This window comes from Cavia porcellus, unplaced genomic scaffold (genome assembly GCF_034190915.1).
Source record: "Cavia porcellus strain 051 isolate PalLab524CR breed Dunkin Hartley unplaced genomic scaffold, mCavPor4.1 scaffold_25, whole genome shotgun sequence".
NCBI lineage: Eukaryota > Metazoa > Chordata > Mammalia > Rodentia > Caviidae > Cavia > Cavia porcellus.
Window position 1 is genome coordinate 5,790,870 of NW_026947508.1, and position 12,385 is coordinate 5,803,254.

Consider the following 12,385-nt stretch of genomic DNA (forward strand, 5'->3'; position numbering starts at 1 on the left):
CTCATGTGTGTGGAAGAGATTGGGTCAGAGAGTACTGTGCTCTTTAATAGATTCACTCATTGACAAGGGAAGTGGGGCCTGATTGGAGGAGGTCATTGGGATGTCACCTGGATGCTGTATTGTCCTCCCCTGCTGGCCGCTCCCTTCTCTTGCTTCCTGGCCTCCCTGGGGTGAACAACTCTCTTTCATCCAGGTCCTTCTGTCATGCACTTCTGGGTTAGAGCCAGCAGACCACGGACTGATCTATTGGAAACCATGAGCCAACTAAACCTCTCTTTTAAACTGTGTATGACAGGCATTTTTTCTGAGCAATGGAGAGTGACTAACACTGACCAACATTTGGAGGGAGAGGAGGACAGGAAATGGGAAAGGAGACCGCTAACATAGGGTGCATCTCTCACCTTGCAGAGAGCCCATTCCAGCCCTGATCACAGCACTTTCTACTCCCTAGGTCCTCAAGTTGGCCCCCTTGGGGCCTGGGGTCTCCCCTTAGTAACCAGTACCACTACCAAGGCGCTCACACCACAGAGCATCCTTGATTTACTCTTCCCTTTACCCCTTTTTTCCTGTCCCTGTTGTTTCCACCTTTGAATTGTATTTTATTTATCTTGATGCAGATTCTTGCTATGGAACCAGGCTGGCCTTGAACTTGGGATCCTCCTGCCTCAGCCTCAGAGTACTGGCATTACAGCCGTGTGCATTATGCCTGTGTTAAACCTTTTTAATCTCCTTACTGTTACTGTCTCCATTGTTCTCCCAGTTTGTATTTTTCCAGACAAGGTCTTTCTCTATTACCTGGGTGGCCCTGAACTTCTGGGCTCCAGGAACCATTGGCTGCTGCCTCTCAGGGGCTGGGAGTGCGGGCGGGCACTAACAGGCCTGCCTGTGTATTTCTACCCCGACCCCTGACTCCAGCAGTCATGTCCCACGAGGCCACGTCCTTTGGCCGGCGACAACAAGAGGAAACTTCTTCAAACGCCCTTCAGTAACAACTGACTTTCACCATGGAGTTCAGCACCCTCGGCTCCACCCCCATCCTGAGCCACATTTGCTGATGGCCCAGCCCCCAGGCCTGGCCCGGGAGAGTCTCGGTGTTGAGGTCCCGGGCTGCACATCCCCTTTCTGCTGCTTCACCTGCCTGATTGTTTGATCTTTGGTCGTCTTCAGGGAACCTCTCTGGATCCGCACTGGCCAGGCCCCAAAGCATGGTTTGGCTGCTTAGGCCAGGAGGGAGGAGACTATGTCACTGTCACTCCAGCCTAGGGCCTGGCTTGGCAGTTTTTTGTTTTGTTTCTTTCTCTCTCTCTTTTTTGGGCAGTTTTCTTTTGGGGTTCTGGGGATCAACTAAAACCATAGTCTTCCCATTGAGCTACATCCCCAGTCCTATTTTATTTTGGGGGGGGGGGGTTGAGACAGGCTCTCACTATGTAGTCCAGGCTGGCCTGGAACTCTTGGTGATCCTCCTGCCTCAGGCTCCCAAGTGCTGGTATTAAAGGCGTGTACCTCCATACCTGGCTCACCATCCCTTTTTTATTTTTGTTTTAAAATAAGGGGGGCTGGGGATTTAGCTCAGCGGCATAAGCACCTGCCTTGCAAGCAGGCAGTCGTGAGTTCGATCCCTGGTACCGATAAAAAAGGAAAAAAGACAAAAAATAAATAAATAGATAAATAAAAAATAAAATAAGGCCTTGCTAAATTGCCCAAACTGGGGTCAGATTCATGACCCTTCTGTCTCAGCCTCCAGGAGTGCTGTGTTTATGCATACTATTGCCTGAATAATTGGGGCAGCCCTTCCTTTCCCCTGGCAGCCACTCCCTTCTCCCACTTCCCTGCCCCCAGCCCAATCCTCTTCACTCTTTTTTTCCTGAATTTATGATTCTATATTTTCTTCTCTTGACTCCGGGGAGAGCCTCCCTGTGGTCCCTGAACACATGAGTATCTTTAAATAGTTGCTTTTTGGAGCAAGAAAAAAATCTGTTTTCTCTCCCCAACAGTCAGATTTCCAGGCCAAGTGGGAAACAGCACTGCAGCCAGACCGGGGCACAGCGAAGCGCTGTCTTCACGCGGTCATGGCAAAGGTGGGCTTTGTGCCAATCTCAGTGCCTTCCTGCCCGGGTGAGCAGCTGTGGGGACGGTGGGGGAGATAGGAGGAGCCTCTGAAGGAGGTGGGATCTTGTGGGTGGTGGTGCTGGGGACTGAACCCTGGGCTTAACGACTGAACTGCCCCTCTAACCCTTTTCATTTTTCTTTTGAGACAGGGTTTTGCCAAATTGCCAAGGCTAAGCTTGAACTTCAGTCCTCCTGCCTCAGCTTCCCAGCGCACTGGGGTTATAGATGTACTAAGATTACAATCATGCACCACTATGCCTGGCTCACAGATTCCTCCTTCCTCTTCCTTTTTGTAAAGAATGAAGCTATGTTGGTCCATGCTTTTAATTCTAGTTGCTGGGGAGGTTGAGGCAGGACGATCACAAATTCAAGTCCTGCCTGGGCAATTTAGTGAGACCTTGTCTCAAAAAGTGAAAAAGGGCTGGGGATGTAACCCCATGGTACAGAGCGCCCCTGGGCTCAATGCACTGGTACCACAATAAAGAACTACATACATGTGACCTGCAAGAGCCAACCTGAACGGTTTTCAGGAATACAGAAAGTAAAAGCCGCTGTCTGTAGTTTGGCGCCCATGTTTGTGCCTGGTTAGGTTTGGCATGGCTGGCACTTCTAAGAGCATGGACAATAAAGGTCACTTGCTGTGCTCCTGCACTGGCCTTGGTAAAATCTTGATGTCTAATGTGACTTTGGAGATATAAGGATTTATTAAACACAGTGATAACAGTGTTTTGAGCTTCGTGAGTGAGGAACAGGGTGTGTGCAGCTGTGAACATCTGGCCGGCTGAACTCTGCCCCCAGAGTTCAGGTGCTCACGGCATCTGATGGTCGATACCCCTGGTATCACAGACCCTGCTGTGTGTTCGGGACTGGCATAGAGAAATCAGGATTGCAGTTTGAGGTGGAGTGGCTCACAGACTTGTGGGCCCCATAGCCGTGTGTGTGTGTGTGTGTGTGTGTGTGTGTGTGTGTGTGTGTCCTCCTCCTGACTGATCACCAGGAAAGACAGAGCAACAGATCACAATTCATTTTCTTTTATTTTGTGTCTTGAGACAGGGTCTCACTCTGTAGCCCAGGCTGGCCTAGAATTTGCAGCAATCTCTCTGCCTCAGCCTCCTGAGTGCTGCAATTGTAGGCGTGCACCACCTGCCTGGTAAGACTTCAGGGTTTTTTGTCCTTTTTCTTTTTAGGTACCAGGAATCAAACTCAGGACCCTGCACTTGCCAGGCAGGCATGTATGCCACTGAGCTATATCCCCAGCCCAAGACCTCAATTTCAATCCAAATACTCAGCATATTAGCCTTTAAGCAAAGCATAATCATCTGACTGCCACCTTTCCCGCTGGTTATTGTCCTACTAAAGACCAAAAGTCTGTAAACCGTTAAGCACAGCTGTACATGCCTGTAACAGCAGCACTCAGGAGGCTGAGGCAGGAAATTGCCTGCCTGGACTACACAGTGAGACCTTGCTGCAGCAACAACAACAAAAAGCCAAAACGAGAATGTCTCTAAAGGCAGCTGGCCCAAGACTACTGGTGACCCTCAGGCCCTTCCTGCCCAGTGGAGTTGCAGACAGCCAAGGCTTAGACAGCAGCTGTACCTATACAGGCCTGGGACCCCGACCCTCCTGCCTCCCTTCCTAAATCTCCCGGAGTACACCCTGAACGCAATCCCCAGACAGTGGCCGCTGGCTCCGTGGAAATACATCAGGTTTTGTGTCTCCACACCCCACCTCCCTCTTCGTAACTCTCCTGCCCGGAGGCGACTTCCCTGCAGCTGTGTTTGACCCTGGCTGGCCTAGCCGAGGGGGCTCCTTTTTATGTTTAATAGACACTAAGGGCCCTGGTGCCGCTAATGAAGAGCCTCACAGGAGGTGAATGCAGCGGGGATGGCGCCGTGCAGATGTGCTGGGACACAAGGCTGCTCGCGCCTCTCCCTGAGCTGCGGGAAAGACTGCAGTGAGTATTAATTATTGAAGCAACACGCCGAGGGCCAGTGCTACGCTCTGTGATGCTCCATTGAACTCAATTTAATTAGCACAAGCTATGGAGCCAAGGGAAATACATACTTCCTAGCAGAAGAATTAAAAATTCTTGTGATACTTTACTTTTTTTCTTCTTAAAAGAAAAAAAACATGCAGGGGCTAGGGCTCAGCGGCTCAGTGGCACAGCGCCTGCCTGGCGAGTGTGGGGTCATGAGTTCAATTCCTGATACCCCCAAAAAAACATCACATGCAGGGTGTGGTGGCATATGCCTGTAATCTCGAGCACAAAGGAGGCTGAGGCAGGAGGACCACTGCAAGTTGGAGGCCAGCCTGGGCTCCAAGGTGAATTCAGGACCAGCCTGAGCTACAGACAGATCCTGTCTAAAAACACAAACAAAAGCTACACACACAACTCAGGTTATATTTGCATGCACTGCTGACAAAATGGATCTTTTCCCTCTAGTACTACAGACTGAACCCAGTGGGTGCAGAACTACAATTCCCTTTTTTAAAACGTTGGGTAAGGCCTCATTGAGTTGTCCAGGCTGGCTTCAAACATTGATCCTCCTGCCTCAGCCTCCTTTGTGCTCAAGATTACGGGTATTTAAGTATCAGGGTGCTTGGCATCTTATTTTTTCTTTTTTTTTTTTAAGTACCGGGGATCCAAATTATTTTATATTTTGAAACAAGGTCTGGTTAGCTAGGCTCCTGAGCGCTGGGATTATAGGCGAACGCCACCAGGCCCAGCTCGTTATTACTGTGACAAACCTGACTGCTCACAGCATCGTGTTTCCTCTACAGGTGACTTTTCCTGACCTCATTCCAACGTGCACAGTGCCTTCTGTGCAATTAGCACGGGATCTTTCAGTTACCTTCAATCCCATTTTGGGGGGAAAAAACACGTGTCCCCTGAAGCTTTTTCTTCCTTTTCCGATGGTAGTGGGAATTGAACCAAAGAAGTCCTGAGTTATATCTTCAGCTCTTTTCATCTTTATTTCTGAGGCAGGCTCTCCACAAATCGCCCAAACTGACCTTGAACTTAGGATCCTCCCACCTCAGCCTCCCGAGCAGCAGGAGTTACAAGCATGCATCACCGTACACTCAGCTGTGCCAACGTCAGCTCAAGCATAGCCAGGTTCAGGTCCACTGAGTGCTTCCCAGGCATGTGGCACTGCGCTAGGCAGGGGACAGCACAACAGTCAGGCACACGTGGCCCTTGCCCTCCTGGCCCTCAAAGTGGGTGTGACAGATGTTGGCGAGTCACACAGTCAGGGAACCCGGAAGCCTCAGCTAAGTGTTCAAAGAGGAAGCAGGGGCTGGGAGTCCATGGTGCCCAGGGTCTCACCCCACACTGGGATCAGGCAGAGCTGCGCTGGGAAAGCATTGCTCATGCTTACAGCTGTGAGATATCAGCTGGGGATATACTTGGGGAGGGAGCAAGGCCAGGCATCGCAGACTCTGGAACATGCTTCGAGCACACAGCTGGGCCAGCAGGAGGCTGCAGCGAGAGGCCTTAGGGCGGCCAAGCCCAAGTCCCACTGATTTTTGTTTTTCCTTTGAGACAGGGTCTTAAAATAGTCCAGGCTGGACTGAAACCCATGGGGATTCCCCTGCCTCAGCCTCCCGAGTGCTATGTTTATAGGCACGTGCCTCCCCACCCAGGTTCCTATGGGGCTTTATAGATCCTGCAATGCTTAGGTCTCTACCCACAAGCGAATGGGAACAATTACAGGGTTTAAATAGGGACGTGACATCATGGAGTTATGTGTGTATTGTGTATGTATGCCTGAGGAACTGGAGATTGAACCTGAAATAGATGCCTTTGAGGACAGGGTCAGCAGGGTGCTGGCGAATGTGTTTAGTGTGCACAGTGGGCTCAGTCACTGAGACCACAGAAAAGGGAAAAATCCCCAGAGACTGTAGGCGTAACATGGGCAATGGATTGCAAAATAGTGTATCAGTCAGCTACTGCTGTGGCAGTGCTGTGACAAACCACCCTGAGGCTCAGGGGCGGTGGCTTTTGTTCCAGGGATGAGGACTGCGGCCGCGGCCGTGACCTAGCAGCAGAGCTGGTTGCAGGCCCTCGGCTCTGGCTGGAGGAGGTCAGGCCTGTCCCTCCCATGATGAAGGTGGAAGAACGAGGGCACCAAGCCCAGCCTGGAGAGCAGGGCAGGCCCTGCAGGAGTCTTGCCACCCGCTGTCCTGGCCAGGCCCAGGGCCATGGCGGGAAGCAACGGCACCCAGGGACGCTGCTGTGCCTGAGCACCGCTGTGGTCGGGGCATTCCCACCACCAGGGGCAATGGTGATGGTAGGGCTGCTGCTTTCCTTGGCTAGGCCCAGGCACTTGGGACTTTCCCCAAGCCTGTGGTGTGACAGCAAGAGGTGAGCAGAGCGGCTTCCGGGGGGCCACAGCGCGGCCTTGCCAGGATGTGGCAGGACAAGAGTATTCCCATCGAGTGTGGTGGCTCACAGCTGTAATTCCAGATACTTGGGAAACTGAGGCAGGAGGACTGCAAGTGTAGGCCAGCATGGGTAATTTAGTTAGCACCCTGCCTTGAAATAAAACAATGGCCAGGGATATGGCTCAGGGCAGGCGCACCTGCCTGGCAAGCATGAGGCAGGGGAGTTTTCGGAGACACTGTTTGCACTTTGGACTTCTGCGCCGACCTGAGTGTCCTTCCCCGGGGGCTGGCTCTGCCTAGCCTGCCCAGGCTTCTGCCCAGGCTGCCAGTCCTACTGCAGGTTCCCGTAAGGGAGGGAAAGGCCTGGGGCATGCTCGGCTTGCAGTGGATGGGACCGGCGCAGAGCTGTGTACGGGTGTCCTCGGTAGTTTTCAGGTGATTATTCTAGAAGGAAAATTTAGCAACTTGGGAGGCAGAGGCAGGAGGATCACCATGAGTTCAAGGCCAGACTAGGCTGCAGAGGGAGACCCTGTCTCAAAGAACACACACACACACACACACACACACACACACACACACGGGAATCTTTCCTTTTGTTTTGGAATGAGCCTACGTAGTTCAGGCTCAGGTTGGCCTTGTGCTCACCTGAGTGATTCTCCTGCTTCAGCCTCTGGACCTGGCTGCTGCCTTTTTCAAAAGTCCTGACTGCCTATCTCACCCTCCAGGCCTCGGCTTGCACAGTGGCAGTAGGCCAGACCCACAGTAACAATGTAAGAAGTTGGTCTGGTGGGGGCCTGGAGTGTCTTCAGCAGGGGTGTGGGACCAGAGGGTTCCGGAAGGTTCCAGGGGAGTGACAGACCCACCATGAGCCAATGGGGTGGCAGCATTTCATCTAGAGACCCAGGGACTTCGAGGTATGTGAGATACGCCTCAGCTAGAAGTGGGACTGAAACCTCGCCAGGCTGCTGGGGTGCGGGGGCCCCCAAGCTCTCCTGGGAGCTATAGGGCTGCAGGCGGCTGGCATGGAGCTTGGCAGGGAGCAGCCGCTCCTCTAATTGGTGCCCAGTGCAGATGGACCGGAAAGCGACACTTATTTCACTAATAAGCAGAAAAACCTTCCTTAGGGATGAGGCAGGTGCTGGAGCGCTCCGGCCAGCACGCAGGTGACAGGACTTTCCACTTAATTTCTCTCCCAGAAGGAGACAGCTGGAAGCAGCAGGCTGGGGAGGCTGCAGGGTCTGGAACCAGATGGGGACCGGCTGTAGCTGGCTGTTGTGCTCTCGGCCAGGGACACCGCAGAGATGAACACGCAGCATTAACATTCGAGCTCCTCCCAGCCTCGGCCCATCTGGGCCATCACAGGACCTCCCCAGCCCAACTCACGGTATTGAAAGAGAACAGAAAGGGGAACTTACCTCACCTCCAGGAAGGAGACGGCAGGAGGAACAGGGTTCCAGGCTCGCTCTGAGTTCGGGCTTCCAGCTACTTCCACTTCCCCTTCCTCCAGAGACCCTGACTACGGACACCTCAGCTCCCTGGCCAGGCCGAGCAGAACGCCTCCACTTCATGGGGTGTTTCTTTCCAGTACTGGGTGTTGAACCCAAGGCTTTTGCATTGAAGTACATCCCCAGGCTTTTAAAAGACTTTGTTGATTTTTGAGACAAGATCTAACTATGACTACGTAGTTCAGGCTGAATTCATTATGTAGCCCAGGTTGCCTTTGAACTCCTCCTGCTTCAGCTTCCCGAGTGCTGGGATTACAGGCATGTGCCACCACACCTCACCTGCCTAAAAGATTTTCGAAAAAATTTGTGCCCTACTGAATATTCACACGAAGCTGATTTCTAGCCTTTTTTATTTTGATTTATTTATTTATTTATTTTAATTTTAGCCTTTTTTACTTTAAGACAGGTTTCACTACATTTTCAGAGGCCCAGGCTGGACTTTGACCTACCATTACTCCAATTCAGCCTCTTAGGAGTGCTGAAATTGCAGGTGTGAACTACCTCCTATCTTAATACGTACATTACACAGTGGAAAACATTCCAACCATAGCATTGTTTTGCTTTTATACAGTTGAACTCACTATGTGGCCCAGACTGGCCTCCAACTCAGAGCGATCCGAACCTCCTGCCTCAGCCTCCTGAGGGCTGGGATGGCAGACATACACCACCCACACCTACTGTCCTCTAAATGATATGACTGCTGTGTTGGGGACGGAACCCGGAACCTCGTGCATACACAGCTACACTGCAGCCCGCAGCATTTTCAGGTGCAGCACGTGGCCGAGGTTGCAGGCAGTGCCCTTCTCCTAGGCCAGCATGCAGCTTCCTATGCTCACCCAGCAGCTCCAGCCTGTCTACTCACTGCACTGGGGAACCGCGTGGACACTGGAATCTGTGCTGCCCCCTGGCGTCCGAGCCCTGTCAGGAACAGTCTCAGCTTGTTCTCTATGGGAACTGGGAGGCGGGAAGGGAGTTTGGACCTCAGGAGGCCTCCCTGCGTTTGGGGACTGTGTGCTAGAGCCTGTTTTTAACCAGCATTTATTTTATTTTAACCTGAGTTTTGCAACTCGATGACTCTTCAATATTAGTTTCTCCAATTTCTGAGGGCTTTTTACTTCCAGGCCCAGACAGGATGGTAGCAACTATCTTGCAGTTTGCTCATGAGGTCTGTGGGAATGGAACAGGTTTAATTCCCATACTAACGCTGGAGAGCAGTCTAAGGGGGGAAAGCGGTCTTGGTTTTAGCAATAAATAGAATGGAGTAGGGGGGGGGGTGAGAAAGTGGTTAAAAGGCTCCAGGCAAATGCCCTGGGTTTATTTGCTCTGTAATGATTTGAAAGTATCCATTAGTCACTGCAGTAAGATACCATTTTGGTGGTAGAGTTACACAATTTTTATCTCCCTAAAGATGGCCTTTCCTTAGGTGAATCTCTTCCAAAACTGGTCTAGGGACATTAACAACCTACTTGTCCACACTCCAACTCTTTTTTTTTTTTTTTTTTTTTTTTGTCTTTTTCCTTTTTATCGGTACTGGGGATCGAACTCACGACTGCCTGCTTTTAAGACAGGCGCTTATGCCGCTGAGCTAAACCTCCAGCCCCTACACTCCAACTCTTGCCTGGGAATAACCCCGTCATCTCCTTTTCCTCCTTAAGAACTCTCACTGAGGGGAGCTATTTTACTAGTCACAGGATAAATGCTAATTTTTTTGTTTTGTTTTGGTTTTTTGAGACAGGGTCTCACTATGCAGTTCAGGCTGGCCTTGATCTCACTTTGTAGCCCAGGCTGGCCTCGAACTTGCAACGATCCTCCTGCCTCAGCCTTTTGAGTGCTGGGTTTCAGGCATGCCCCACCATGCTTGGCATAAGGGCTAAAGCTTAGGAATCAATGGAAATGATTAGGGAATTTATTTTGCCTCAGCCCCAGTTCTTTAAGAAATGCAGGAATTTCACCAAAATATTAACCTGACCCAAGAATGTGGGAAAAAAAAAAAGAATGTGGAAAAGTTAGCTGCCTTAGTGAAACTGAGACCTCCAACTTCTGGAGACCTAGGAACTAGCAAAGTGTGAGTAAAAAGCACAGTGCAGAAGCCCATCAATAACTGCAAGCCCACAGAATTCACTTTTCGACTTCTTTGGCTTTTTTTCCCCCCAACTTATTTTTCTGAGTGAATACAAAGGCTGTGAAACCCGGGAAGTCACACGGTGCCTGCAGGCACTCTGGCGCAGTGGGCTAGCGTCACAGCAGCCTCTGCTCTGTGTGACAGAGGAGGAGCCTATGAGGCTGGCCTTGTCACCCCAGTGAGCAGGAAAGGGTGAAGCGAGTCGCCAAAGGTCACACGACCACGACTATCAGTGTCTTGCTGGGCACAGCACATCTGTGGTCTTCTAAAGGCACAGTTTTATACTTAATACACAACTGCGATCAGTGACAAAACGTTTTGCCAATGCTGGTCTTAAAGTTTAAGGAAGGCCAGACACAGTAGTGCAGGCCTGTCATCCAGTACTTAGGAGGCTGAGGCAGGATGTGGCTTAAGAAACAAACATACCAAACATACAATTCCATTTGTAGGGTTATATCCTAAGGCAATTGAAAACACATATTCAAAGAAATATTTGTACACAAATTTTCTAAGAGCACGATTCACAGTAGCCAAAGGTAAAAACTCAAATTTTTGTCAACAAATAAACAGAGTATGGTTTCTCCACAGTGGAATATTATCTGACCACAGAAAGTACCAAAGCAACCTACAGCAGGGCTGGCTTTGAAAACAGCCCCCAAGACACCAGAAGCCCACGCCGAGAAGGGGATGTTCTGTCCCAGCCCATCTTCTGCAGGGAGGAGGGTGCGCTGCAGCCCTGAAGGGCTGAGGGAAAGAATGGGGCGCAGCGCTGGGAGGGGTTGAGGGAGGGGTTTCAGACAAGGGCGCTGGTGAGGGTTGCACAATGCTGTGAGCATCATCGTCACCAATTGGTTGTACACTGTGAAGCCATGAACATCAGTTAAGGGAGATTTCACCTCCATTAAAGCCACACCCAACAATGAAACAATGGTAAAGGACCATAAAGCCTTAGATGAACAGCGGGTAATTTGGTTTTCCTTGGTTTGTCACATTTTGTCATAAACCAGAATATAAACAGCCATTTAGGGGCTGGGGATTTAGCTCAGCAGCGTAAGCACCTGCCTGGCAAATGCAAGGTCATAAATTCAATCCCTAGTACCAAAAAAAAACAAAAAAAACCCCCAAAACTATTAGCTGAGGGGAGTGGCACCTGCCTGTGGTCCCAGCTACTTAGAAGGCTGAGGCAGGAGGATCACTTGAGCCCAGGAGTTCAAGGCCAGTGTGGGCAACATAGTAAGACTTCAAAAAGAATACAAAAACCACCAACAAAAAATGTTAAAAATCCCAAAGGGGCTGGGGATTTAGCTCAGTGGCATAAGCGCCTGCCTTCCAAGCGCACACTCATAAGTTCGATCCCCGGTACAGATAAAAAAAAAAAATCCCACAGAAGGTATTAAGGTAGCTGAGGTCCTCTAATTTGTCTAGTTGGCAAAGCACCTAGTAGAATTTACAGTACATAGGAAGCATAAAAAATGTTTTAACTTGCATAAAGTGCAGAAGAAAGATAATAAAAACATGGAATTTGTTTCATGTCTCCCCAAACTGCAAAGTAAACAGCAGCCTACTGTTCCCACTCAGCCTGGCGGGAGGTCAGGCCCAGGAGGCCACAGGCTGCCACTTTCTATGGCTCCCCTGCGACCTGCAAGGCCTGCAAGGCCTTTCGGGGCCTCCACAGGGTGCCTTTGTTCCCAGGCAGAAATGGGGCACCATGGCCCGTTCATGCCGAGCTCCCAGGCAGGGTACCCAGTTCTCAGAGATGCTGGCCTGCTCAAGTACAAGTTAATTACGTTTCTAAGCATTACAGAATAATGAAATAAAATCAAACTGGTGATAAAGTGAGAGCCAGGCCACCCGCCTTTACCCAGTTTTCCTCTGAAGAGGAAAACTGTCTTTTTATCGGTACCGGGGATTGAACTCACAACCACACACTTGCAAGGCAGGCGCTTATGCCACTGCACTTAATCCCCAGCCCCCTCTGGCGGGAGTTTGGCAGAGCACGGATCTGCCCTTTCTCCTGCCCGCTCCTCTCTGCCACCTGGGAACCGCACTGGGGTTTGCCAATGCCCACCCACGCTCACTCTGGGTGTCAGTTTGATTTCTATAAAATGAAAGTGATTTCTATGATTGCCGCAAAGCCTAAGGGTCCACGACCTTGGCCTCGCCGAGTGCCGCTCTGCAATGGTCACTCTCGGGGGAGGAAAGGGAAGAACAGAGGGGGGCCTGGCTCTCACCGTGTCACTCAGTCCCAGCACTGAGAGTCAAGGAG